Source organism: Carettochelys insculpta, chromosome 33 (assembly GCF_033958435.1).
Source record: "Carettochelys insculpta isolate YL-2023 chromosome 33, ASM3395843v1, whole genome shotgun sequence".
NCBI classification, from domain to species: domain Eukaryota; kingdom Metazoa; phylum Chordata; order Testudines; family Carettochelyidae; genus Carettochelys; species Carettochelys insculpta.
The window spans coordinates 664,658-690,833 of NC_134169.1; the positions used below are offsets into that span (position 1 = coordinate 664,658).

A 26,176-nucleotide genomic window follows, 5' to 3' on the forward strand; every position below is an offset into this window, starting at 1 on the left:
GGGTAATGGCCGTGCTGGAACCCGTCCTACCCTCCACCTCCGCCCTGCACGGAGGGATCGTGTGCCACTCACATGCCCTCAGGGATTCAGTGCTGTGCCCTGGGCTTCCAACCTCCTGCTGCCGCTTGCTTGGTTCCTCAAGCTGCTGGCATCCCAGAGTGAAGGTGAGCAGAGCTGATGCTGTGAGGAGCTGGAGAGGGGGAGCTGGTCGTCATGCACACCAGCTCGCAGGTATTTCCATGGGGGTCATATCTGTGATCTCCATCCAGTGTCCTCATGTACCCAAAAACCAAACTCCCAGCCAGGACCCTGGATCCCTTCTACACCCCACTCCCAACCCAAAGCCTAAACCCACTCCAGCACCCCACCTCAGAGCCTGGACCCCCATCCTCACACCCACCCACAGTCCTGAGATCCTTCCACACCCAGAGCTCCCTTCCGGCAGCCCGAATCTCTGATGTCTGGCACCTCCCTAAAGCCCAAACTCCCAGCCAGAGCCCTCACACTTCTGTACCCCAACCCTCTGTCCCAGCCCGGAGCCCCTCCCCCACTCAGACCCCTTGGCCGCACTCCCACCACATGAATTGTGTTATGTGCACCAGGGTGAAGGGGAGGAGTCACACGTCAGCTGCGTGTTGCACCCCCTCACCTCGACACACATGAGAAAATTCATGCCACTCGGGTGTGGGACAATTCAAGGGAATGCCAGCTGGACCCTGCCTGTGGGCCCCTGGTGTCCTGAGTCACTCCCAGGGCAGGCTCCCCCCTAACTCTGCTTCCCCCCCGCAGGCTCTACTGACGGTGGAGGCGAGTGTCCGAGGGATGCTGCACGTGCTCTCCACGCTCTGCGAGAAGGACAATGGGGCCTTTGGGAACTGGGAAGGGGAAGTTCTTCCCTGGTGAGACGCTCCCAGCCCTGCACCAGGAGCTCTGGGCCAGGCTGTTCCAGTGACCCTGCTGTCAGCTGTGCCTGTGTCCTCAATAAACACCCGGAGCTAACGCAGCAGCACTGCCTGAGCCGGGCCTGCTCTGTCCTGTCCTGGGAGACACTGGCTGCGCCTGGGTGGAGCTGCCATGTGACCATTGGTTCCTCCCCGCACAGCCAAGGCGCAGAGCTGGCCTGTGAAGGAGGAGCTTTGGGTGGGTGGCTGTCTGGGAGGGGGTGGCTGAGGGTGGCAGCCGGGGTGAGGAGGACACCCAGGACCTCACTGTTGCAGAGAAGAGGGCCCAGGGAGAGCCCACGTGCAATGATACCACCTTTCCTGGACTCATGCAGTGTGTTGAATTAGCTGTGCCGAGATATCCCAGCCAACACTCCCTAAACTGGGCCGAGAAGCACCTGTCCCCAAGGCAGGCAGGGGTCACTGGGATAGGGTGGCCAGGAACCTCTCCATACACTGGATCTCTCTCTCTCTTCATGTGTCTGTAAGACAGGAGGATACTCTGGGCACAGCTGAGAGAGCCAAACCAGGGCAAATTGCTTCAAACTGGGTGTAGAGGTTGGGTCAGGCATGTGCGCCCCCTCTAGGGTGGAGCAGGCCACAAGACCTCTCCAAATCAAGGCACTGCCTGGTTCTGGGCAGACAACAGTCTCCATGGGCCCCAGTCCCATTTAACAGGGCTGCAGGTGGGCAGTCAAGACAGAAGCCCCAGCCCTAGGGCAGTCCCTTAGTCAGACTCAGCCTCTACACAACCAGTCTGTGTAGAAGCCCTGGGCCTGGGGCAGGGCTGGGCGGCGTTTAATCAGCCTCAGCAGCTTGTTCACAGGACGGGGCAGTCCAAACAATATAAGAGCCCTGGGCCAGGGGCAGGGCGGAGCGGTTCAAACAGTTTGCCAGTGGGTTTTCCCTGAAGCAGGGTACAGCACCAAGCACACCACCAAGGCACTCTGGGTTGGGAGAGGCAAAGGAGATGGGGAGGGGGCACAGGCACACCAGCTCTGCTCAGCGGGGATCCCCCAAAACACATCAACATGGGCTCTGATGGGGCGTTTTCCCCAGCTGCTTCCTACCTCCACCTCCCTTGTCTCGAGGTCCCACGCCGTGTTATCTGGGAGGTTGGGCAGTTCTTTGTCATCTGGGTAAGTAGCCTCCATCAGGTCTGGAAAGTCGGGCATGCCTACGTCATTGGGCTAGTGCAGTGACAGCAGAGCTGTAGGCTCAGGCTGGTCCTGGACCCCTGGGTCGGTCTGGGATGCACAGGTAGCTGGCAGACAGCAGATCAGGACCTTCCCGAGAGTGATTTCATAGAGGGGCAGAGAGCTCAGGTCAGTCCAGGACCTCTGAGTAGCAGGTAAGCAGGAGGGTCATCTCCACCTCTGGGGTCATGTCAAAGCAGAAGGTGGGCCCTTCTGGCCAGTCTGCCACCTGGGTGTATGGTCTTTGTCTCCTGATTCCAGGACCTCAGCCAGGCTCCTCTGCTTGGCGTAGAGGCCACCCTTTTAGTGAGCCCTGGGTCCTGCCATGAGCATGTCCTGTCTCCTGTGTCAGTCTCTGTGGGGCTGGGCACAGGTGTTCTGGGCTCACCCAGTGAGGCCTCCAGCAGGCATCCCCTTCTTCTGGGGATGGGGGTGCAACACCCCTTTGCTTCACAGGGCTGCTTACAGCCCAGCACTGGGTGTTCTCCCCACATGGCACCAAATCAGTCACAAAGACCACATCTGTTGCCAGCCTGGCCAGCAAGAAGTCACACAAGCAGTTTTCTTGCACACCCAGCTTCCCTTGTGCCACAGCCCGTATCCTCCTCACACAGACGTAAACCAATCTCACCAAATCCACCCAGGTTCTTCCAGTTCCAAACGACCTGCCACAGCCCCAGGTCAAGGTACCCAGAAGACCTTAGCGAAAAGAGCCCACTGGGCCAATCCTTTTGCATTTATTAATAAGAAGAAAGACGAGGTGGAGGGTAAAATTGCCAAAATAATCAAATTGCAAAGTTTTTGATGCAGACTTGCAGCAGAAGTGGGGCAGGCTGCTATTTTCAAAGTCTCTACAGCTGGCAGAGAACCATTTTCATCCATTGACCACTGGGTTATGGGCACAGCACACTTCTGCTACGCCACACCACTCAGCTGTGAAGGCTTTACCCAGCATGCAGTATGGTGAGTATCCTGCACTGACGCTGGCAGAGGGCGAGTGTTCTGCTGGTGAGTGGCTTTGCAGCCATGTGCTAATCCTGTAGCTATTAACCGGAAAGATGGAGATTCAAGCCCACCCAGGCACAGTGCTGTTAAGAGTCTGCTACTGATGACCTTTGTGTGAGTTTCCTTATTACTGGAAGCAGCCTTCCCTCTCAGCTTCTTACCCAAAAGGGCAGACTGTGCCAATACTGTATAATCTAAATTCGAAAGCTTTCTTCCGAAATAAGAAAGGGAGAAAATGTTGACAGTCAAATGGTGAGAGCCATCAAATTACAGAGCCCAATTGCAAAGATTTGGTGCAGGCTTGTAGAGCAGCAGAGTAAACTGCCAGCTGGCTGAAACAAGACTCTTACTGCCACGTCCTCCTCTCTGAGCGTGGCTCAGAAGGCCTTTTGGGCTCACTTCTTAGCAGAGAGGTTCCACAAGAGAGGAGTTGAAATGAAGACCAAAGGGGAGATACCCACCTGCATTCTGGGGGCTCTTGGTCCCACAGGGGAGTGCACTAGGCTGAATAAATAAGTTTCCCAACCTTGGCCAGAAAAATCACATGAATATCTGAGAGGTGTCAGGCAAAAGGAGTAGCATTGTCCCCTTCAGTGGTGTAACATCAAACAGTCTGCACATTCCCTGCAGTGGTGTAACATCAAACAGTCCACACCTTCCTCCCCCCATTCAATTCCAGGGCAGGGAGGAAAAGGTTTCTGCAGAACGATCCAGAATAACAGCTTCTGTACTGCATCCGTCCAGTGGTCTGGCCACTGGGGGAGGGCAGCAGCCCACGAGCCTCAACCTCTGCAGCCCTCATCCCTTCCTTTGTCAGCCACCAGAGAACCAAGGCCACATCTGTGTTCCCTCGGACATTGCCCATCCTCGGGCTGGTGGAATTTCCTTTGGGGCGGACAGAATTTTTTATGGGTGACACCAATGCTGGTGTCGTGTAGATTTGCCTCATGGGTACAAATAAATATCTTTGTTGTAAATACATATTTGGAACAGCTCATAGGTATGGAAGACAATCAGATTTAAGCAGCTGATAACTGACAAGGAGCAATGCTTCTGATGATTATTTCATATGACGTCATTCTAAAAAGAATATTAACGCCCCATTTCAGAACCTCTGTTTAATCACCCATTCTACCTGCTCCAGCTGTTAAACACACCCAGATGGGACACTCTGAAAATGGCTTGAGAAATAAATCACAGACTTGGCTATTCAGTAAAAGGTTAAAAATATGCCCCAGAGGAAACCCCTCCTCCCACAGACCACTAACTCTCCACTGCAGCTGCTCTCAGAAATGAAGCATCTACCAAAGCACCTCATGCTACAGACCCCTGCAGTTCACACAGTCACCCGTTACATGTATCTCACCTGCCCACGGAGCTTAATCAAGCTGAGTCCAGGGAGTTGACACAGCCAGTAGAACCTGTGCAGAGGACACCAGGCACTGCAAAGCCACTGGAACCTCCCTGTCTAGAGCAGCCAGGCCACTTAGTCAAGATGCCCCAAGGGCTCATGTAGAGCTGGAAACCGTCATTTTGGCATTATTAGCAGCACTGTCTGAACAGCTCAGCCAGCCAGCTGGTAGGAACGGGTCTTACAAGTGTCATCTTAGGAAAGGAGCTGGGGAGCTGCAGGGACGTGTGGACTCAACAGTGAAGTGGCTGGGGCACAAGACTTGCCTACAACCAGGGGAATTAGCTCAAATGGTAGAGCGCTTGCTTCGCATGTAAGAGGTAGTGGGATCAATACCCACGTTCTCCAATGACAACTTTATTCTCCACACTTTTCTTCCAAGGTAATGTGAGAGCAGTGCCCCCTTCACAGTTCCCCCCCAGAAAGCTCTCAATGTACAGGGGGGATCTGTAGGTCCCTGTGCGGAGCTGTGTGCAAGGGCTCATGAGAGCCCTTTGAATATCTCCTCTCTCACCTGGAGGGAACACACACATGTTTGATGTGGAGGCTGGATTTGAAAGAGGAGGCCGTGGCCATGGACTGCCTCGGCTGAGAGAAAGTGGTGATGCACACGTGAGCCATTTACCTCATAGGGAGATACCCCTGCAGCAGGTAGGAACGAGTTGCAGGTGAATCATTTTGGTGGGCAGGTTTAGTGCTGCATACGCAGAGGTTCTGGGGTTGGGGTGACAGCTGTGGGCTCTGCTCCTGTGGGCTCTGTGTCTGTGGTAGGAGAGCAGACAGGGCAGCTGCTGGTCTAAGGCCCTGTGCTCTGGGTGAGCTGGGAGCAGCTGAGCTCAGGAGCAGGCAGCAGGCTGGGGTCCCTCCGTTGGAAGCACGTTGCAGCAGGGGGTGATGGTGTTACCCCTCTGCCAGGGAACATGGGCCGTGTTAACGTTGTGCTCAGGGGAAGAGAGGGAGGGGATAGGCAGGGTCTGAGGAAACACCCAGCAGGGGCCTAGGACAGCGGGTGAGGGGCAGCAGGGTCTGAGGGAATTCCTAGCCAGGGCTCAGGGCAGTGGGGAATGGGAGACACAGTCTGGGGCTGGGGTGGGGGCGGAGGAGCCAGGTTGGGGCTCAGGATGGTGGGGGGAGGGGGTTTGGGAATGCGCAGGTGGGATGCTGAGCTGTGGGGAAGGGACAGCGATCTCACTGCAGGGGTAATACTGTCCTCGCAACTGCCAGTTGCTCCTTTCTGAAAGCACCTCGGAGAAGCCTGGTCCTCTGTGGGTTGGCTGGCTTGTTTGGTTAACACTAAGCCCTTTGCTACCTCGGAGACAGCTTCAGGGTGCTGGTGTGTTCCCCTTTGCTTGACTGCTCGAGACAGCAAGGGCCAAAGATCAAGGAAAGGCGTTGAGTGGCTTGTAGGGAGCAGGCCAGAGTCCTGCTGAGAGGAGGTGGCAGGATGCAGATGCTTTACTGGGTGTGGGGGAGGCTCTGCCCTGTATTCCCCTCACTCAGGCTACGTCTACACGTGCAGCCAACATCGAAATAGCTTATTTCGATGTTGCGACATCGAAATAGTCTATTTCGATAAATAACGTCTACACGTCCTCCAGGGCCAGCAACGTCGATGTTCAACTTCGACGTTGCTCAGCCCAACATCGAAATAGGCGCAGCGAGGGAACGTCTACACGTCAAAGTAGCACACATCGAAATAAGGGTGCCAGGCACAGCTGCAGACAGGGTCACAGGGCGGACTCAACAGCCAGCCGCTCCCTTAAAGGGCCCCTCCAGACACAGTTGCACTAAACAACACAAGATACACAGAGCTGACAACTGGTTGCAGACCCTGTGCCTGCAGCATAGATCCCCAGCTGCTGCAGAAGCAGCCAGAAGCCCTGGGCTAAGGGCTGCTGGACACGGTGACCCTAGAGCCCCGCAGGGGCTGGAGAGAGAGCATCTCTCAACCCCCCAGCTGATGGCCGCCATGGAGGACCCAGCAATTTCGACGTTGCGGGACGCGGATCGTCTACACGGTCTCTACTTCGACGTTGAACGTCGAAGTAGGGCGCTGTTCCTATCTCCTCATGAGGTTAGCGACTTCGACGTCTCGCCACCTAACGTCGAAGTTAACTTCGAAATAGCGCCTGACGCGTGTAGACGCGACGGGCGCTATTTCGAAGTTGGTGCCGCTACTTCGAAGTAGCGTGCACGTGTAGACGCAGCTTCAGTTACCATTCCAAATCCCCTCTCCCTGGGGTGCTGGTGAGTGACAGCCTGACTTGCAGTGCTGGGTGTCTTCTGAGCAGCTGCTGCTGTGCCTGTCACAGCCCTGGGTTCATAAGGGGGTTCTACACAGCAAAGCTATTTCAAAATAACTATCCCAGCATCTGCACAAGGCAACCGCTGCTTTGAAATAATTTAGAAATAAATCGGGGTTGGCTTATTTTGAAAGGCGTAAACCTCCTTGTACGAGTAAGAGCAGCTCTTGGGAACGGGGGCTGCTAAGACAGGGACTGGAGCCCATTTTGAAATCAGCCATAGTACGTCCAATGGCTACATCTGAAATAGGCTTCCTGTGTGTAGACACTGTATTTGGAAATCTTGATCTTGCCACTCACTGGTGCTGCAGCTCTCCCAAACACTTCCTACACCTCCCGCAATATCGACACAACAAATTAAAGATGAAACAATTGACCTCAGCACGGAGCCAGTGCAGTCGGTAGAACAGGTCTCTTTTTCATGTACAGCTGCACTGCACATTTCAAGAGACTTTTCTGTGGCAGATGGCCTGGTAGCCCTGCTCCAGAGAAAAAGGCATTAGTGGCTCCCAGACTGTTGCGCTTTCCAGCTCTGGGCCAAGGGAGCTGGAAGGAGAATCCTGATTCATTTACTGTGCGGTTCCATTGGGGATTGCAGAACCTTAAGATGTTGTTTTCCTACCTTCAATTTGCCCAGCACCAGCTGGATCAGACTCGACCTTCCCCACAGGGACGTCTGCCATCCAGCGCAGTTAGTGGTGGGGAAGGAGAACACATCAAAGAGGCTTCTCCTCACGCTCATCTTCCTCACCCTGAATTCTCTCCCCAGACTCCAGGGCAGAGCTCTCGAGTAAAAGACTCCCTGCAGCAAAGCCCTGGGGGGCTCTGAGATGGCCCCTGTCCTGCAGCCTGTCCCACCTGGCCATTGTTCTGCACTGTCTGTGAGGTCACCACTTCCCACCTCCTTTAACCAATCAGCGACTGCTCTGCAAAAAGCCCTTGTTTTGTCACTGCCACACCCACCCCTTGAATTCTGGGGCCCAGAAGTGTGTCACTGTGGAGTGAAGGGCACAAGTCTGTCCCAGTACATAAAGGGAGAGGGACATGGATGGTTCTTAGCCAGGAGAGTTAGAGAGGGGAGCTCATATGCTGGTGTCCCTAGTCTCTGTGTGCCAGAGGTGTGTGGTGCAATGGAAAACGTTATGGCCTTCTAAGCTGTCGTGATCACCTTGATCTGAAGCTCATCACCAAAGAGATTGTCTTGTTAGTCTTTAAAGTGCTGCATTTGTGCGGTTTTGTGCTGTGTGGTTACCTTGAGTTAAGGCCAATCATCCAAAGGGTGTGAGTTCAAATGCTGCCAGACTCACTTTGGTGTGCATTACCCCTTGGGAGGGCTGGCGAAGATGGCAGAGCAGGGACTTCAAACAGAAGAACAGGAGGATCGGAAAAGCGGCCACAACTCTGTCCAGACTCAGCAAGAGAGTGTGGAATAACAACAAGCTGTACACTCACACCAAAATGCAAGTCTACAGAGCCTGCATCCTCAGCACCCTCCTTTATGGCAGCCAGACTTGGACCCTGTATGACCGCCAGGAAAAGAGGCTGAACTTCTTCCACTTGCGCTGCCTCAGGCGCATCCTTGGAATATCATGGAAGGACAGAGTGACCAACACCGCCGTCCTCGAGCAAGCTGGAATCCCAACCATGCACACCCTCCTCAGGCAGCGTCGACTCCGCTGGCTTGGCCACGTCCACAGGATGAACGATGGAAGGATTCCAAAAGACATCATGTATGGTGAGCTAGCCTCTGGCAAAAGAGCCCCCGGACGCCCCCAGTTGCGTTACAAAGATGTCTGCAAGAGAGACCTCAAAGAGGTAGACATCGAGCAGGACAACTGGGAAGAACTAGCAGATGACCGCGGCAGATGGAGGCAGGGGTTACACAAGGGCCTTCAGAAGGGCGAGTTGAAGATCAGACAGCTAGCAAAGGAGAAGCGAGCACACAGAAAGCACAATAAGGACTTGCCAGACACCCACTACATCTGCAAGAGATGCAGCAAGGACTGTCACTCTCGTGTGGGTCTTTATAGTCACAATAGACGCTGTAAGTGAAGTCTTAAATTGAAACTTTAAAGGGCGCGATCCATAGTCTGTGCAGACTGAAGGATGCCTACTGCTACTGCTGCTTGGGCCAATGCATGGGGCTCTGCAGCTGGGAACTGTCAGTGACTTTTCTGAGATGTGTTGGTCCTTTCTGCAGCCCCCACTGTGGGAGGGCTTTGCCTGGTCCTGGGCTGGGTTCTTTTCTGGGGCTTCCAGAAGCTCTGCCCCTGCCAGTTGAAAGTTTCTTGGTCAGAGACACAGGCTTCTTCCTGTGCCTGGGGTGGGCCCTGACACTGCTGGACGAGCGTGATGAAGCCAAAGTGCTGTGAGCTCAGTCTGAACCAAGTGGCCTTTGTGTGTTAGATTCCTGAGCCCCCTGGCTTTGGGCCTGGTTCTCCTGCCCAGCACAGGCCACTGTGTGCAGGGCCCTGCATATCTGTGATGTACAGTACCCTCGTGTGTTCAATGGGAACAGAACCCTGAGCTTTGCAGGCTGGGAACTGATCTCCGCTGAAGGATAGGTCTGCTCAGTGCTGGTACATTTGCAAAGGAAGATGGCAAGTGTTTAAATGTATTTTAGGGAAAACCCCAAATGGACTGGAGATGAAGGTGTATTTCCCTTAAGACAACCATCTGTGAAGGAGCACCTGGGACTTTTTCAGCTGCAGTCAAATGCTCCACCAAGAAGCTGTACTCTTTACCAGCGGCAAATGGTGAAAGTTTGGTTTTGCTGTGGAGGCAACTGTGATGGAGTGGGAGGAGTGCATGTGTGAGACTCAGGCTGGATGTGTGTGAGAGAAGCAGAGCAACTCCCAGCAGCTAAGGATGACCCTGGGGCTATAACCTAGGCTGGCAGGTAACACCTCTGCCCTGAACAAAGAGGAGGGAGGAGCCAAGCTGGGTTTCAATCGGAGGGGGCAGTTAGAAGTTGAAGGGGAGAGGTAGATGGAAGGCAGACAGCCGGGCAAGGGGGAAGCTGCACCTCAGAGGGGCATCCCTCGGGCTCCTCTCCCCAGGATGGGATGGAATGACTGTCTCTGATTGCTGCACTGACTCTTCTGTGAGAAACTGGACCTCTGTCGCCTAATAAACTTCCTATTCTACCTGCTGAGTGAGAGTCGCTCCTGCCTACGGCCAGGGTGCAGTGCATGGGGACCCCTGAACCCCATCACAGCAACTCTACCTTTCTCAGAAGGAATGCATGTATGCCAGTATCAGTAGCCAAGGTAAGCAGGGTGCCAACCTCCAAAGAGTAACAGGTGCCCAGAAATTGTTTAGCTGCAGGTCCCATGGCGTAATGGCAGTGTTCAGAGCTCTGCATTCTGCAATCTGATTTCAAATCTGTGGGTTTTGCTCTAAATCAATGTCTCTCCAGGGCCTTTCTTCTCCACAGGCACACCTGAGTTGGGGCTTTTTCCTCCTAGTGGATGAGTGAGGCCCTCTGGAGCTCCATCAACAGTATTTTACCTTTAGGGGAACCTCACAGAAAATGGCCTACGTTCCCTAACTGCTTCAAAGCCCTCCCTGTGGACCAAGCACAAATCTGGTGCTGCATTTAGTTGGCTGGAAAAATATGCAAGGGGTTGTGGACTTTGTTGTCACTCCACCATTTCCTGTTTGTCAGATCTCTTTCTCTTTTTCAGCCACCCACTTGCCTGGCCACTCTTTCCTCATCCAGCAGCTTAAAGCTGGAAACTAAGAAAAGCGAGTCCTTTTAAGGCTTCTCGGCCCACCACCTCAAAGGGTGTCTCAAGTGGGGAGAGGCAATCTCACATCTCAGGGAAGATGGGCGAGCTCAGCAACTTCTGAGTTGGCTGCTTCTTATTGCCTCAAAGAGAAGAAATCAACAGCATACAGGCACCTAAGTGCAGCAAAGGGGACAACTACTGTTGGTGGATGTTTTTTGTTTCACTAATTACAAAAGTGTCCCCATGTCTCATTGAAAGGTACTGCAGTCTGTCTGATTGCTGGCACTCATAGGGGCAGGGAATGCCCAGCTCCAGGCCAGCCATAGAAGCAGGGAAACATGTCAGGACACAAATGACATACTGTGTTTTTTGCTGATTTCAGCTTGGAAAGTTCTGTGATTACCAGTGCACCACAGAATCTCGGCTGTGTTCCTCTGACCCTCCCCTGCAATGCCATCCACCAGTGTGGCATTTGCTGTGACACCTGGATGGGCCAACCTGGAGAAAGTGGTGGTGAGAGGGCCTCAGAGCTGCCTTTCACTCGCTCGGCGGGTTGAGCAGTGGACTTTTGGGAACACTCAGCAAGATCTGTGAAGTTGGCTGGATCATACTGGGCACAATGGGGTCTTTTTTCCTCCCCTTGCTGCGGAAGAGCAAGAGAAGAAAGGAAGAGCACGCTCGCGCCTTGGTGTCCCAGAAGGGCTGACAACATCCTTTCCAGGAGCATTTGCTAGCAGTAAGGCACCAAGCAGTCACTAATTGCTCTCTGGGAAAAGTTCAGAAAAGCTTTGCTGAAGCTTGGGATTGAACCAAGGACCTTTAAATCTTCAGTCTAACGCTCTCCCAACTGAGTTACTTCAGCAGCTGTTTATGAGGTTTTCAGGTCATCACCTCAATATTGGAGGTGTTTTTCTCAGCTATTGCTGTGATAGCAAGTGTCCTTGGGAGGCAGGAGGAACGTTGGCAGCTTCCTGAGTCAGAAGATTCTGCAGGTGTTTGTCTCTGTCGGAGGGGTTGGAGCAAATGCGGTTATATCTTAATGCTGGGCTGTAGACAATGGATCGTGTGGTGTGTCTGGGATGGAAGCTGGAGGTATGAAGGTAGGTGTATTGGAGATGTTTTTCTCCAATCACAAGGCCTTTTACAGAAGATACTTTACCTACAGCCTGAGTCTCACACATGCACCCACACGCTCCCCCCCACTCTATCACAATCTGTTTCATTTTTTCACCCCCCATGTGTTACCTGTGGGGGCGGTGAGTGGGTGGTGGTGGGGGCAATGTGTGTGTGTGATGGGAGGCAAGGTCAGGAGCATGGACTTGAAGGCTTTGCCCTCACTGATGTCACTGGCTGGGAATCACAGAGCTATCTTTGCCCCTCAGCCAAAAGAAGCTGTGCCAGGCAAGTGCCCCTGCCTGATCCCACATGTTCAGTCCCAGCCAGACCCAGCCAAAGCCTGCTCCTGAACCTGCCTCCCATCGGCCCCTCACAGACTGACCTGGCAGAGAAGGGGCCAATCCAGCTGGAGCTGCTGTGCTAACAGAGCAGCTGGAAAGGAGCAGAGCGTGACAGGAGGAGACACAAAGGCTGCAGACCCTGCCCATGGCCCTGCTCTGGACCCACCCAGCAGGGACACATGGGCTGAGCTGTGCTGCTCCCAGGGCAGGGCACCACAGTCCCCTGCTCACCCCAGGAAGCAGCTCTGCAGGGGACATGAGTGATCATAGCCCTGTTGGGCCAAACCTGCCCTTCCCATGTCCCCAGCCAGCCAGTGAGTGGCAGAAAGGTTCCTGGCAGGGTTGAAGTTGGGACATATGAAAAAGTTCCAGGCACGTTGGGTGAGGTGCCGAGTGGTGAATGTGATGGACGGCTAATCCATTGTGCTCTGCAGGGCTTGAATCCCATCCTCACTGAGCCTTTATAAGCACCATCCTGCTGAGCTTTGTTGAGTTCCAGTCCTATTGTGTGATGCTACTTCTAGCACAGCTGAGCCGGCTGCCTCCCAGCGCCTGTGCTGGGCAGACTCCAAGCACAGGCCAACGCTGTCGCTCACTAGTGTGGGGGGTGTCTCTGCAGAGGCAGGTCTGGGGCAGGAGAGGGCCAGAAGGCAATACACACTGTGAATGGGATTCCCCAGTGCTCAGTGGCCCAGGCCTTAATGCTGAGCCCCTGGCTCCTTAGACCTGTTGGTGAATAACAAGAATCAAGGGCATCACCTCCCTGCCTTAGTAACAGACAAAGGGCTTTGGGGTTCCTCCCATGCTCCCCACACCCACTCTGCAGCCACCTCAGCTGTCCACCTGTCAGTGTCTGTTACTTCTTCCTGCAGAAGGACGGCAGCCGCCTCCTGCAGCTCTCTGAACTCTCCAGCACAGCCCAGAGGTGCTGCAAAGCAGGTGAGAGGCAGCCAGAAAGATTTGCCCAGTCACCACTGGGTGCTGCTTTCCAAATCTCCCCTTACCTGGGAGGTCCATGGCCAGGGGAGCCACAGAGCCTCTGGGACTTTTCTCCTAACTCGTTTGGGTTTTGTCAGTGACAAACAAAGGGATGTGAGAGGAGAGTAACTCTCCCTCGCCTGCCCAGCTGAGATTGCGCTGTCAGCAGCTGTGCACAGGCAGTGCCAGAGAGCCACAGGGCTGGGAGGATCAGTCTCTGTTCTTGTAGCCAGAGGAGCCACCTTCCCAACACCAGTTGCAGCTGCCTTTGGCTGAGCTCTGGTCTGTGCCTGGATTCTTCCCAATGCTCCTCTCCCATCAGCCTTTGCCTTCCCCAGCCATGACTGGGATTGCCAAGGGAGGGCTTTTTGGTTCCCCATACACCTGTAGGAAAATGTTGCTCATGATGCACAACCAGGCACTGCTGGGAGTTGAACCCAGGATCTCCTGTTTACAAAGCAGGCGCTTTTACCAGTTAAGCCCTGGTGCCCCCCTTGCTTGCGCTGTGGGTCCTGACAGGGAGGTATCTGTGTTCGTCTGTGTCTTCAGCCAAAAAGCCGTCCTGCAGCACTTTAACGACAACCAAACGAATTTATCAAGTGATGAGCTTTTGTGGGGGCCGACCCACTCTGGTGGGCTGCCCACAACAACCCCTTCCCATTGCCCAGCACAGACATTGTGCCCGACGGAAGCTGGAGTTGCTGCCGAGAGGACATTGCGGATGAGAGGAACGAAAAAACCCCCTTTCACTTCCTGTCCCCTCTGCCGTGTGCAGATCAGACTCCACCAATCTATCCTCCTCCCACCCCACCTGCCCCAGTGCCAGGATCCCACCAGCAGAGCCTGGAGTCCTGCCCCCCTTTGCTCCCTCAGCCTGACTTTCACTCTGTGCTCCCCACACCCTCCTTTCTCCCTCTTCACACCCGAGGGGTGGGGTGAGGAGGGCCCAGCTCCGGGGCAGAGTTATCGCCTGTCTCTCACGGAGTGGGGGATGGGCTGTGCTGCCCCGGCTGGAGCTTTTCAGGGTGAGCATTTGCTGCGGTGTAACGAGAAGAACATTTTGCCTTTCTGTCTCCTTCTGCCCTTCAGTCCCACTTGTGACCCTCCACACAACCCCTTTGCTTTATTACCAGCCCAGTGCAAATCACTGTGCCCTGGGGGTGGGGCTGACTTCCCAGCTTTCCCTGTGTGCAACCTTTGAGCAGGGCCTGGGGCTGTTACTGTGCAATTGCAGGTCGGGGTCCGCTGGGGGTGTGGGGCTCCCAGTCATGTCTGGTGCCCCCGCCCTGTGTCACAGAGGTGTGTGCCGTGTGGGGTACATACCTGACCGTCCACTGCCGCAGGTGGGGGTACCCTTGCGTGGACAAATCCTCCTTGCTGAACAGCTGCAGGTGGGCCATGGCAAGACCCAAGTGGGCATCAGTGGGGAGCCACAGACCCCCCCAATCTGCCCTGGATGAAGACTGTGAATGCAGGGACATGAGTTGGGGATCATTGTTGGCCTCTACAGGGTATGAGTAGGATCCATGGCTCCGCACACCTTCCTGGGTGAGGCTCCTGCTTCTGGGCTGGCTGGGGGCTGGGCATCAGTGGGAAGAGCAGAGACCCACCCTCCATTCTGGTGCCCGGCCTCACGAGCAGAACTCTGGTTCCTTTTCTGACCCCACGGCTGCTCTGATCTCCCCTCTGCCCAGGCCTTCCTACCCTTGCTGAAGCAGGCTGCCCAGGGAAGCCCCCAGAGAGGGCTGAGCTGCAGCAAGGCGGCCATCGTCAACATGTGCAGCATGGCGGGCTCCATCCAGAATGTCTGTGGCTGGGACATGGTCCAAATCATCTCCTATCGCTGCAGCAAGGTACAGGGCACACCCAGCAGGGCCTGACTCCTGCCTGGGTTTGCTACTTGCACAAATCGCTGTCACTCGCTGTGTTCCCCTTGTTCCCCATCCTGCTGTCATCATTCCAGCCTCCAGCACTGTGTTGGGCAGGGCCGTCAGATTTTGTCTGCCTGCAATTCACTTGGGCTTTAGATCAGAGTTCCCATCCGGTGAGGAACTTTCTGTTGTGCCTGTATCCCGCCGGAGAAATCCCCACGCTGAGATGGGCTGGGGACAAACCTCTCACCATTTTCCAGTGATAGAGAGCCTGGCTCAGTGGTGGAACACTTGACTGCAGATGAAGCTATACCAGATGCCCCTGTTTGGATGGTTTTTTTAATGGAAATCCATTTTCACCTCTGGCTCCAGTATGTTTTGGGGTTGCACTGGATGCTTGACATGGATTTAAACACTTCACACTTTCCTCTACAAACGTACAAAAACTGAGCGAACCCGTCCCTCAGCTGCCTCAGTTCCCAGCCTCCGAGGCTCAGGTGTCTGTTCCCATCGATCACACAAAGGTGCAGTACGATGCACATGCGCAGGGCTCTGCTTGCCATGGGCTGCACTGGGCAGGAGAACCGGACCCACAGCCGGGGGGCTCAGGAGCCTCACACAGAAATGCCCTTGGTGCAGGCTGACACACCTAGGCCGTGTCACACTCAGCCAGCAGCAACAGAGACTGACCCAGGCCCAGGAACAAGCCTGTGGCTCTGAGCAGTAAATAGTCACCAGGCAGGGGGCAGAGCTGGGCAGAGGGCCAGGCAGAGCCCTCCCACAGAGGGAGCTGCAGAAAGGACCAATGCAGCAGAGAAACAAAGAAACATAACTGCCGAGTCTCACACATTGGCTCAGAGCTACCGAAGCAAGAGACGAGTGAGCCAGGCTGATGCCAGCCCCACAGCCATGGGTCAGCAATTCGCCCTGAGACTGAAGGGGCGAGAGGTCCCGGGAGTGACTCCTTCCCCCAAAAGGCTCATTTGTGAGTTTACCTCTGGGCACCCAGAGGGAACAGACCCCTTGGGGCACAGCCCATGCAGAGCACAGTTTAGTAAGCATGAAAGGAAGCACAAAAATCTACCCCACGAGCCCCAGTTTAAACTCTTATTGCCAGAGACAACGACATCTCCACTGCGGCTGCTCTCAGACAATGGAGCATCCACCAAAATGCTCGCAAGTGGCAGACTTGTGCGGTTGACACAACCAGCCCTGTTGCATGTATCTCACCTGCCCAAGTAGCTCAGCAAATCTGTGTGACCAGGCAGGTGACAGGCATAGAAACAGAGGATGCCAAGAACAGTAACAGCAGGTTACTGCCAGTCACCAGCACACCTGGACAGAGGCATTTGGAATTCTTTTGGTGATGCCAACAGTGACACCCAGCAACCCCCCACCCTCCAGGCTGACCCCTGCACAGCCCCCTGGGCATCGTAGAGCCTATTTGTCCATTACAGCCAGGACAACAAGCAAAGGTGAGCTAAAAGGTACAGCAGAACTTGAACCCCTCATGGGAGCATTGGGAGACTCCCAATAACCAGTTCATCTCTCCAGCCTCGGTGGAAAGGAGCCATGGGCAGCTGCAGAGAGTTTGTGGTCTCTGGAATGAGCTGTGCGGGTCAGGACATTTGCTTATTCTGAGGGTCATGCGCTCCAGGGGTAGAACATTTACTAGTGCTAGTGGGTGAGTGCCCAGGGCTGGGGCTGGGAAGTGGCCATGTCAGTGTCTCACTCAGGTCAATGCTGGAAGAGAGTTTCACCCATGAAAACAGCCCAGGGCAGGGAAGTGTTTCCCTGGACTCTCCGGCATTTCAGTGGGTCTGGCTGCTTTGGGGCCGGGACACTGAGCTCTCCTGCTGCAGTCGTTACCCCAAAGGGGCTTGGGGTTTCCAGTCTCAGACACAGCACACAAAGCTGGGCTCAGCAGCACTGCAAGAGCCACCCCACAGTGTGGCAGCCGCCATGTGCGGTTTGACCTGAAAGCCCAGAGCTGCTCCTTTCCCATGAGGACAGGAGTGTCCCAGGGGGGCCTGGAGCACTGGCCTGTCACCAGCATGTGAACCTCCAGAACATCCATTGTGGGTCAAAACAAAGGTCCCTCCAGCCCCATGTCCTGTCAGGGCCAACACCAGGGGATGCAGAAGGTAGCAGCCCGGCACCCCTGGCAGCTGAACCCAGCAGCTCCTGTGTGCTCCTTTCAGCTGTGGAGCAGGAGATATGTCCCAAAGAGGCTTTTCCCCAGCTGCTGAGAAGCACAGAAGAACTCAGGACTTGCCCAGGGTGGCACAGTGGAATGGAGACCTGCCCCAGGCCCTGTGGCTGGATCTATTGCTGTCAGGGGCAGAGAAACATTCCTTCCCCCTGGGCAAGTATCTGCTCTTTTCCCAGATGTGCACTGCCCAGCCAAGGAGCTGGAAGAGACCAGAGCACTGCATCAAGCCTTGGGGAACCAGCCCTTCACTCAGAGGCAGCTGCACCTGTGCCTGACTTCAGCTGAGTCAGGGCCGCCCCTTCCTTGCCAGGGAACTACACCCCTGGCTGTGTTTGGGGCCCTACTCGGCCCCACACAGCAGCCCTGAAGGGGGCAGAGGTGAGTGGAGCTGACACTTCAGTCAGGCTTGGCACTTTCACGGCAAATGAAATCATCCCACCCCCCACCTCTGGCAGCCAGAGCTCAGCTCAGCCTCACAGAGGTGTCCTGTGCTTGGAGTCTGCCCAACACAGGAGCTGGGAGGCAGCAAACTCAGGTGTGCTGGAAGTTGCAAACAATGGGGCTGGAAATCAACAAAGAAAGATGCAATGAGGATGGGATTTGAACCCCTGCAGGCAGAGCACAATGGATTAGCAGTCAATTACCTTCACTACCTCATCTTCATGTGCTGCAAGTTTTTCATCCTTCCCAAAGTCAACCCTGCCAGGAACCTTTCTGCACCTCGCTGGTTGGCCAGGGAAACAGGATGGGCAGATTTGGCCCAACAGTTCTACTCTCACTCCTGTCCCCTGCAGTGCGGCTTCCTGGGGTGAGCAGGGCCCCAAAAACAGCTGGGGTGCAGTGCCCCGGCCAGACATGGGGATTTGGTTTGGGAAGCCCTGGCTCAGCTGCAGCCACTGACATGGGCAGCTGCCTGTGAGAGAAGGGCCTGTCCCCAAGGCTGGCTCAGGGGCTCTGCTCTCTCCCAGCAGCTGGGATGAGCTGGGCTGTGCACAGCTGGGAAAGGGGCAGACACTTGCCTGTGGGGTTGAATGTCAAACTCCCCTCTCTCTGACACTGAGAGCAATAGATCAGCCTGCAGCAGCAGCCACAGGGTCTGAGGCAGGTGTCCGTGTGACTGTCCCGCCCTGGAGCCCCTGGGGTCCTGTAACCAGACACAATCCCCCTGCTCTACTCCATCTTGCCCCTTTTCGGTGCCTCTGAGCACACAGCACAAAGGAACAGCACAGTCTTAGAGCGTTTGAAAGCACAGACGCGCCTATCTGAAGCCCAGCGTTTAGATGCTTCAGAACACAGATGTGCAGTGTCAGCATGACCCTGGACTGAAGCGTACAGACAAGGGGGCTAACAGGCTAGATGTTGACCACAGGGCCTCAAATTGCCCTCGGCTGCTACCGATAATTGAGACGCCCACACTGCATGCAAAGCCGAGCTGCTGAGCCTTCAGCTGTACCCCTCGCTTTCCCAATGAGCCAACAAGACAGCAGGTGCTACAGGATGGGCCATGAAGCAGGCGAGGCAGCGTATTGCCCAATCATCTGTGAGTGCGACCCAGAAACCTACCACACGCTCTGTAGCACAGACAGAAAGACAGACAGACACATCCTGCACCCAGCTACAAAGGCTGTTCACACACAGAAAAGAGGTTCTGATATTTGACAGCTAAACCATTTCCCTCAAATGTCAGATTTAGCACATCTGCCCATCACACAGGCAGGTGGAGGGTTTGTGGTCCCAGTTGCTCACAACCAGACACATCCAAAGCCATGAACCACCAGCCTGGCTCAGTCACAAAGGGACAGTGGTCCCTGCTGCCCCAAGGCTGACAGAGAGTCCCTCAAGACCACCACTGCCCAATCCACCCAGGACCTGCTCCTTACTCACTCAGACAGAGCTTTGCTTGTTTTCCTTCCACCCAGAATCCCACTTCTCTTCCTGGGGTACCAGGAGCCATTCCTGGAGCACCATTGGACAGGCACAGGATTCTGCCCCCCTGCAGCCAGCCTCACCTGCACAGGCTTTGGCAGGAGAGAGAGTGGTGCTCCATTAACTGCACTGAGGTGCTAAGCTGCTCTCCCGCCTGCCTCAGCTTTACTTCCTTCTTCTGCCCCGTTCCAGCCTCACTTCTTCCTTTAGCAAGTCACGCAAAGGAGGCCAGCAGGAGAGATGGCCTCAGTCAGTCAATCCTCAAGGGCAGAGGAGGCCAAGACACAAGCCTCCTGAAAAAGACCGGCCGAACTTGTGTAACTTCCCCAGTCTGAGAGCGACGTATATGCTCTGCTGATACCTCTACCCTTTTTCACACAGCAGTCGGGTTTACTCCGGAGACAGAATGAGACCAGCTCTTCTCAGCCCCAAAGGGGAGCAAAGCAACCAAAGCGCTGGTGTTTTCATGGGGCTTTAAACAAGTACATTGCACGTGTAATGCAAATGTAACAACCACAAAGCTACAGAAGTTCTATCTGGGTTGGGTTCCCCTCCCATCACGTCCATCCACAAGTCACTGCTTACCCTGGCCCACGTGGGGAGCCCTTCAAAGGCTCAGCTGCTAGAGCAGAGGATGGCAGCTGCACCCAGGAACTGTGACTCCAGCTTTAAGAGTATCATGACCAGTAATCCCCATCACCTTCCTCTGTGTGTCAGTGTGATCTGGGATAAAAAGCAGCCGAGAGAGACGGCAGGGGAAGGTTAGGGTGTGCTAAAAGCCATCTTTTTGGAATACTGTGTCACAGCCCCCTTTTATTGAAAACTTGCTGACATTTTCACTAGGCATGACATAGGAGGCGTTTTAAAACTTCCTATGTACTCTTGGTGTAAACTGTTCTGAAACTGAGGAACTGTCAAGAGAGGTTGATGCTCGTGGGAGGTACCTTTTGTAGGTAGTGTGGCCGAGTGGTCTAAGGCACTGGATTTAGACTCCAGTTTCATTGGAGGCGTGGGTTCAAATCCCACCACTGCTGTCTTTTTATGAACTGGAAGATGGATAGAAAGCTGCATTGATGGCCAGACCCCAACTGTTGGAACTGACATCTCTGTTTGGAGATGGGTTTCAAGTATAATGTCCTCATGATCAGTTCTCTGTCTTGCAAGGTTCAACATCTTTATTGAAAAGCTGGATGAGGGGGAATACTACACCCTTAGCAAATTTGCAGATGACCCTAAACTAGGGGAAGAGGTAGATCTGCTGGAGGGTAGGGATAGGCTCCTGAGTGACTTGGATAAATTGCAGGGTGGGGTCAAAAGAAATGTGATAAGGATCAATAAGGACAAATGGGCTGTGTCCACATTTGGCCAAAACCTCAAAATAGCCATGCTAATGGCCAGCTACTCTGCTGATTGGAATAGGGGGATTTCAAAGTCTGCGGGGTCCTTTGGAAACCTGCCTGTGCACCAAAAGGAGATGATGCCAACACCCAACCACACTGGATGACTTCACCGTAGTTGCCAACACAAGAAGATATTGCATCAGGAACTGGATTTGAGAGAAGGTCTGCCAGATCCAAACGACCACCTGTCGAGACTAGAGACCATGTTATGTCGTATTTCCAGTGCTTTCGATGTAGGATTTCTGCCAACAGTATAGTGGCTTATTCCATATTTGTTGCTGTAGTTAGAATCAGTTTTATTTTAAAATGAAGAGGCTTCTCAAGAGGGGAGGGAATGTGGTGCTTTAGGTGTAAGACTGCTTGTAACTACTAGAACTGTGAATCCAGGCTGCTGGCAGTCTGGAAACACAGAAAACATGAAGAAGAAGTTAGAAGATTCGCAGGGGCCTTACAGAGAGCTACAAAATGGTGCAGCAGCTTTGTCAAGAGGTCTCACTTTTGGAAATAAAGTGTGTGGATGTGTGTTAGTGCCTTGCTTGTACGGTACCACAGGCTGGTGGGAGCAGGTCCCTCACAATCCTGGGTGTCCCTGAGGAGCGTCACACTCAGCTTAGAAGATTGAAAAGCTGAGTTCCCTTGTTCCTGCTCTGCCCTCTTTGTGTGCAAAAGGACACTTGCCTCCTCTGTCTGCCTCCACATCAGCTCCAGTAGCTCCGCACCACAGCAGTGGTTCACAATCCGTGACCTGTTTGCAGCTCATTCAGCACCCACTTGTGACATCCTCACAAACACACAGGTAGTATTGGACACAGCCCACATTACACACTGTGGTTTCATATGCAGCCTACAGTAGTGAACAAGTTGAGAACCATTGTGCTCGAGATGCTCAGAAGAGCCAAGTTTGGGTTAAAATTCCCCTCTGGCTGGTTCACCACCCGTTCAGCCCAGCCCAGACTCTGGGAATGGGAAAGAAACTAACTTCTGGAGGACATGAAATACCCTCAACAAGTTCAGCAGCTCCAGATCAACCAAGAGATTATCAGAGTGAGAATCGGGTGCCAGATAGAGGGGTCTGTAACTGTACCCGCTGAGTCCCAGGGGAGGGAAACCAGCATTCGTTGCTTCTGTGAACTCCAGCACAGACAGATAACTGCTGCCTGGTTCTTCTTCCCCCTGCAAGTTGTGTAGGGACAGAGGTCATCAATGGCCTTGGAAAGAAGCTGTAACATTTGTAAGTTCTCCCTGGTTGTTTACACAGCTTTTCATTCCTGTGCTGGCTAAAGTAGGGCCAGCCAGCCAGTCAGCTGCTCTGGGACTGTCAATAGGGCTGCAGGGAGTTGCCTCATCAGAGACCTTGGCTTCATTACCTGCTTGCCAGAGGGTGGTCTGGAGGGTTGTTACTCATTTAAACCCTGACAGTCTGACATTGGGATTTCTGAGTGCCCCAGAACACACCTTACTGTCTCCTCTTCACTAGCAAGTAGCCCCTTTTTGCTTTTTTGTCACATGGCTGTCAGTGTGAAGAGGCACAGCTAGGTGAAGTGCATGTACGGTCCCCCGACCTGCTCATGAACTCTCTGCAGGGAGACACCAGCTAATCTCCTGCTTCTCAGAAATGTTCTTCTTCCTGTAAAGAATGTGCCAACAGGAGCTTTGTACTGCTGAAGGATTTGGGGAATGTGTCCTCAAATGTAAAGGTGCGCCCATGTAATGCCTTGAAAACAAAGCCTGATGGGAGCAAGTGAAGCAAAGCGTTTTCCTCTCTTGTAAATAGCTTGTTGTTGGAAAGTCACATTTTATGACTTTACCCAGGGTAAGAATTGTGGAGTCTCACCAGTGCTTGAAGTTGTTGTGGGCTACAGGGCACTCATGACTGCTGTGTAAGATATGGATTACAGAGGGATCCCTTCATGGAAACATTATGAAGTGAGAAAGGGTAGGACTAGTGGTTGATTCAGCTTGCTGGAAGCCTTTGGGCTATACAGCGGTAAAACTGGTTTGACTATTTCTTCCCCCCGCTGTTAGAAGGTGGACCTAAAAATGGGTCAATAACTATTCTGCTAGAATTCATCCTGGTGAATACCGAGATGCTGCACCTCGATGCAGAGCTGAATACCAGTGTGAACCGAAATCCCCTATGAGCTGGTAGCTGAAGCCCTGGAGTGCTTCAAACACAGGGTTCTGTCTATTGCAAAACCCACAAGACAGGAGAGGGACGTCTGGTGTGAGATGCAGCCAGCAGGTGTGAGCAGCGGGTGGGCAGCTGGCAGGGGATGCGGAACGCCGGTCCAGCACGAAGGTTGCGTTACCTCCAGTTCAGAGAGGGAATGCAGCAAGGGCCATGTCCACACTAGCCTGTTCCTTTCGGAAGGGGCATGGTGATGAGTGAGGTCGGAAGATGATAATGAGGTGCTGCCATCAACGTGCAGTGCCTCGTAAGCATAATGGAGCACAGGGCGATTGAAAAGTGCCACTTTCGAATCTTGTACCATTTGTTTGGGGGGGCCTGTCGAAAGGACCACCTATTATTCAAATGTCCCTTCTTCCTGTTTTGTTTTATGAAGGGGTGAGTGTAGACAAGTCGAAAGTGATGTGTCAGGGAGTGCAGGGACTGGGGAGACTTGGAAGTGGGGCATTTGAAGTGGATAGGGAGAAAGCTTGGGTGTGTGGATTGGCTCTTTCCAGTATAGGACGGCTGAGCCTGAGAGGCAAAGGGCACTGCTCCATCTGCTTGAGCTGGGATACTTACTTGAGGCTTGGTTGTGAACTCTGGGTGTGGTATTTTCCCCAGCTTATGCCATATGACTTTTCTGCCTCTTTCATTAAAAGCTCATTTTCTACACTCAGACTCTGTGCTTGTGAGTGGGGAAGCATTGCCCCTGCGAGGCACCCAGGGCTGTGCAAATTTCCCAGGCTTCTGGGTGGGGGCTCCAGCCGGTTCTATGTGAAATGGATGAAAAGGGACCCCTCGATGTTGAAACAGACCCTGGTTGCTGCCGACTCATTCTGACAAAAGGCTTACATTACACAGCTGTAGACCCTCTTATCAGACTGAGCTCCTTCATGAGTCCCTCAGTAAATCAAAGGGGTGACTATCCTCCAGTCTCTTTCACAGAGTACTAGAAGTGGAAGGGACCTCACGAGGTCAACAAGCCCACTTCCCTGCACGTTTCCTCGCACAGAGTCCCCAAATGTCAATCAAAACTCCAGTAGCTGAGATTTATTCCCCACAAAAAGATCATTTGCATGTGTTTCGAGGTGATATTGGTGCAGGAGTCCAGAACTGTTACAAGAGAAAGAAAAGAGAAATTCCGGTCTAATTCCTAAATGTGCTCATGCTGAGCCAGATTGGAAGGTTTCCCTTCCTCATAACTTCTAGCAGTTTGTGCTTCCTGGGATGCTTTTCTGATTAGGCCACGTCAAAGGCTTCTTTGTCTTTCCAATATTGTTGCTGCCTTCATTGTAGGTACAGGAGGAGAGGAGAAATGATCATGACAACGTCCCTTTCTTTACACGCTCCTCTGGGTGCCAGAAAGATCCTCGGTGTGTCTCAGAGCCAAGCAGCTCATGGTGTCCAGCCCATTGAGCAGCTGCCTTTCATGGCCATTGTGAACCTGTCACCTACATGTCCCTTCCTAGTGAATGACCAGGGATGGTAACTTAACATCTAGCTGGGTGTGGGTCACTGCTTTGTTGCTACTGCAGAGTTAATCTCTGGGCATTTCTCAGATTCTGAACAAAGAAAGAACAAACACAAAGAAAGAGCAAATGTTTTGTCTTCCAAGGTAAGAAACGTACGTTTTTGAGAGAGAAATTTATCCCTTATTGCTTCTACCTACCTGAGTGGCCTAATGGATAAGGCGTGGGCCTCTGAAGCCAAGGATTCTGGGTGCAAATCCTAGCTGGGGTAAAGCCCTTTTTCCTGACTGTCAATCTCAAGATAAATGAAAATGTGGGCTTTTAAAATCAGACAGGGTCACTTCAGCAATTGTGCATCACTGGTGCTCTTGAAGTGCCTGAGGTTGGCTTCATGTGAATGAGTTGCTGCATATTCATATCACTGCCTCATTTGTATCTGTCATGGGGTTCAGGCTTCCCCAAACTTTGCACCCCATCTACAGGCAGGAGTGACTCTTACTCAGCAGGAGAAGAGCAGGTTTATTAGCTGACAGGACACAGCATCTTACAGAAGAGTCAGTACAGCAGGCAGAGGCAGCCAGTCCAATCCATGCTGGTGAGAGGAGGCCCTGAGGGCCCCCAGAGCTGGGTCCTTCCCCCCTCCTTTGTCTCTCTCCCTCCCAGCCCAGACGAACTGCTTCCCACCTCCCAGTTTCAATTTAAACTCCTTGGGCCCGACCTCCCCCTTTGTCTGCAGTACAAAGGTGTTACCTGGTTGCCAACTTACCTCCAGCAGGAGCCCCACACCCTCTGTGAGCCACTCACATAAACACACACACATACCCGCCACATCACAGCATCTTCTGAAGTGGCACACTCCCATAGCCCCTGCAAAAGAGAGGCTAAAGTGGCCCCACATCCTGCATGTATCAGACAGAAGTTGGGCTGTGGAGAAGGAGAAAGGGGTTGCTTGAGAAGAAGCAGATCCTGAAAATAGGCCACTGTGGGAAAGGAAGAGACTCAAAGCTGTGGGTACCCAAAAGGCTCCTGTTACCACCTGCCTTCAGCCTGAGGAGACGGATGGAGTGAGACCTCTCCTGCTGGCAGCACAAACACTCTCCTGTTCCTGCCCTGGGCTTTGCCGTTCCTCTGCATGCAAGTGACAAACACTCTCTTTTGAGTCATTGATCTTCAGGCCCCTGCAGGACAAACCCGGCTTCCCCAGCTCCTTTTCCTCCCCACGTCCAGAGTGGTTTTACAAATGGAGTTTAATTAAACTTTCTCTCTCTGGAACAAAAAAAGCAGTAAAGTAGCACTTTAAAGACTAACAAAATAATTTATTAGGTGAGCTTTCGTGGGACAGACTCACTTCTTCAGACCAGAGCCATAGCAGAACTCACTCAATATTTAAGGCACAGAGAACCAAAAATAGTCATCAAGGTTGAAAAATCAGAAAAAAATCATTATCAACGTCGGTAAATCAGAGAGAAGAGGGGCGGAACGGAGGGGGGGGGGAGTCAAGAATTAGATGAAGCCAAGTATGCAAAAGAGCCCCTACAGTATCTCAGAAAATTTGCATCCTGAGTGAAACCACATGTTAATGTGTCGAATTTGAATATGAAAGAGTTCATCACGAGCATGGAAATTCTTTCCCAGAACAACCATTCCCATTGCATGGAGCACCAGTGCTCCACAGAGCAGCCTGGGAATGACTGGCTGAGAATCAGCACACGGGATCATTTCCAGGGCAGAAGGCAATATGCCGCCTCTGTGATAGACCCAACCTGGAAAGCAGCGTATGGAAACTGGAAACACAGAAATGATCCAGGCGCACGGACAGTACAGACAGAATGCCTGTCCACACTGGAGCTGGGGACAGGAGCTGGCTGGCTTATGTCGGTGCACAGCAGCAGCCTGGAGCTCTTTGCTGCCTTTTGACTCTGTGCAGACGAGAAAGGACAACTTGTTTCCAGCCTCAGCGGAGGGTGGGGAGAAAAGAAGAGCTCTGCAAAGACAAGGGCCAAGTTATCCCTCCCACCCACCCCATATGCTGTGGCTGGAAGCAGCTCCTGTCCCTTTCCTCCCACACACATTACAAAAATTGCTGCTGGGCACATTCTGATGGGA

General features: G+C 53.3%; 2 non-coding genes across 2 annotated transcripts; one reads left to right on the forward strand and one right to left on the reverse strand.

Moving 5' to 3' along the window:
* Positions 1 to 11,376: 11,376 nt before the first annotated feature.
* On the reverse strand, positions 11,377 to 11,449 carry TRNAF-GAA (transfer RNA phenylalanine (anticodon GAA)). Its single transcript has one exon. It is a non-coding gene; the product is annotated as a tRNA-Phe (tRNA).
* An 8,534-nt stretch (positions 11,450 to 19,983) lies between these two features.
* Positions 19,984 to 20,065, forward strand: TRNAL-UAG (transfer RNA leucine (anticodon UAG)). Its single transcript has one exon. It is a non-coding gene; the product is annotated as a tRNA-Leu (tRNA).
* The last annotated feature ends 6,111 nt before the right edge of the window (positions 20,066 to 26,176 follow it).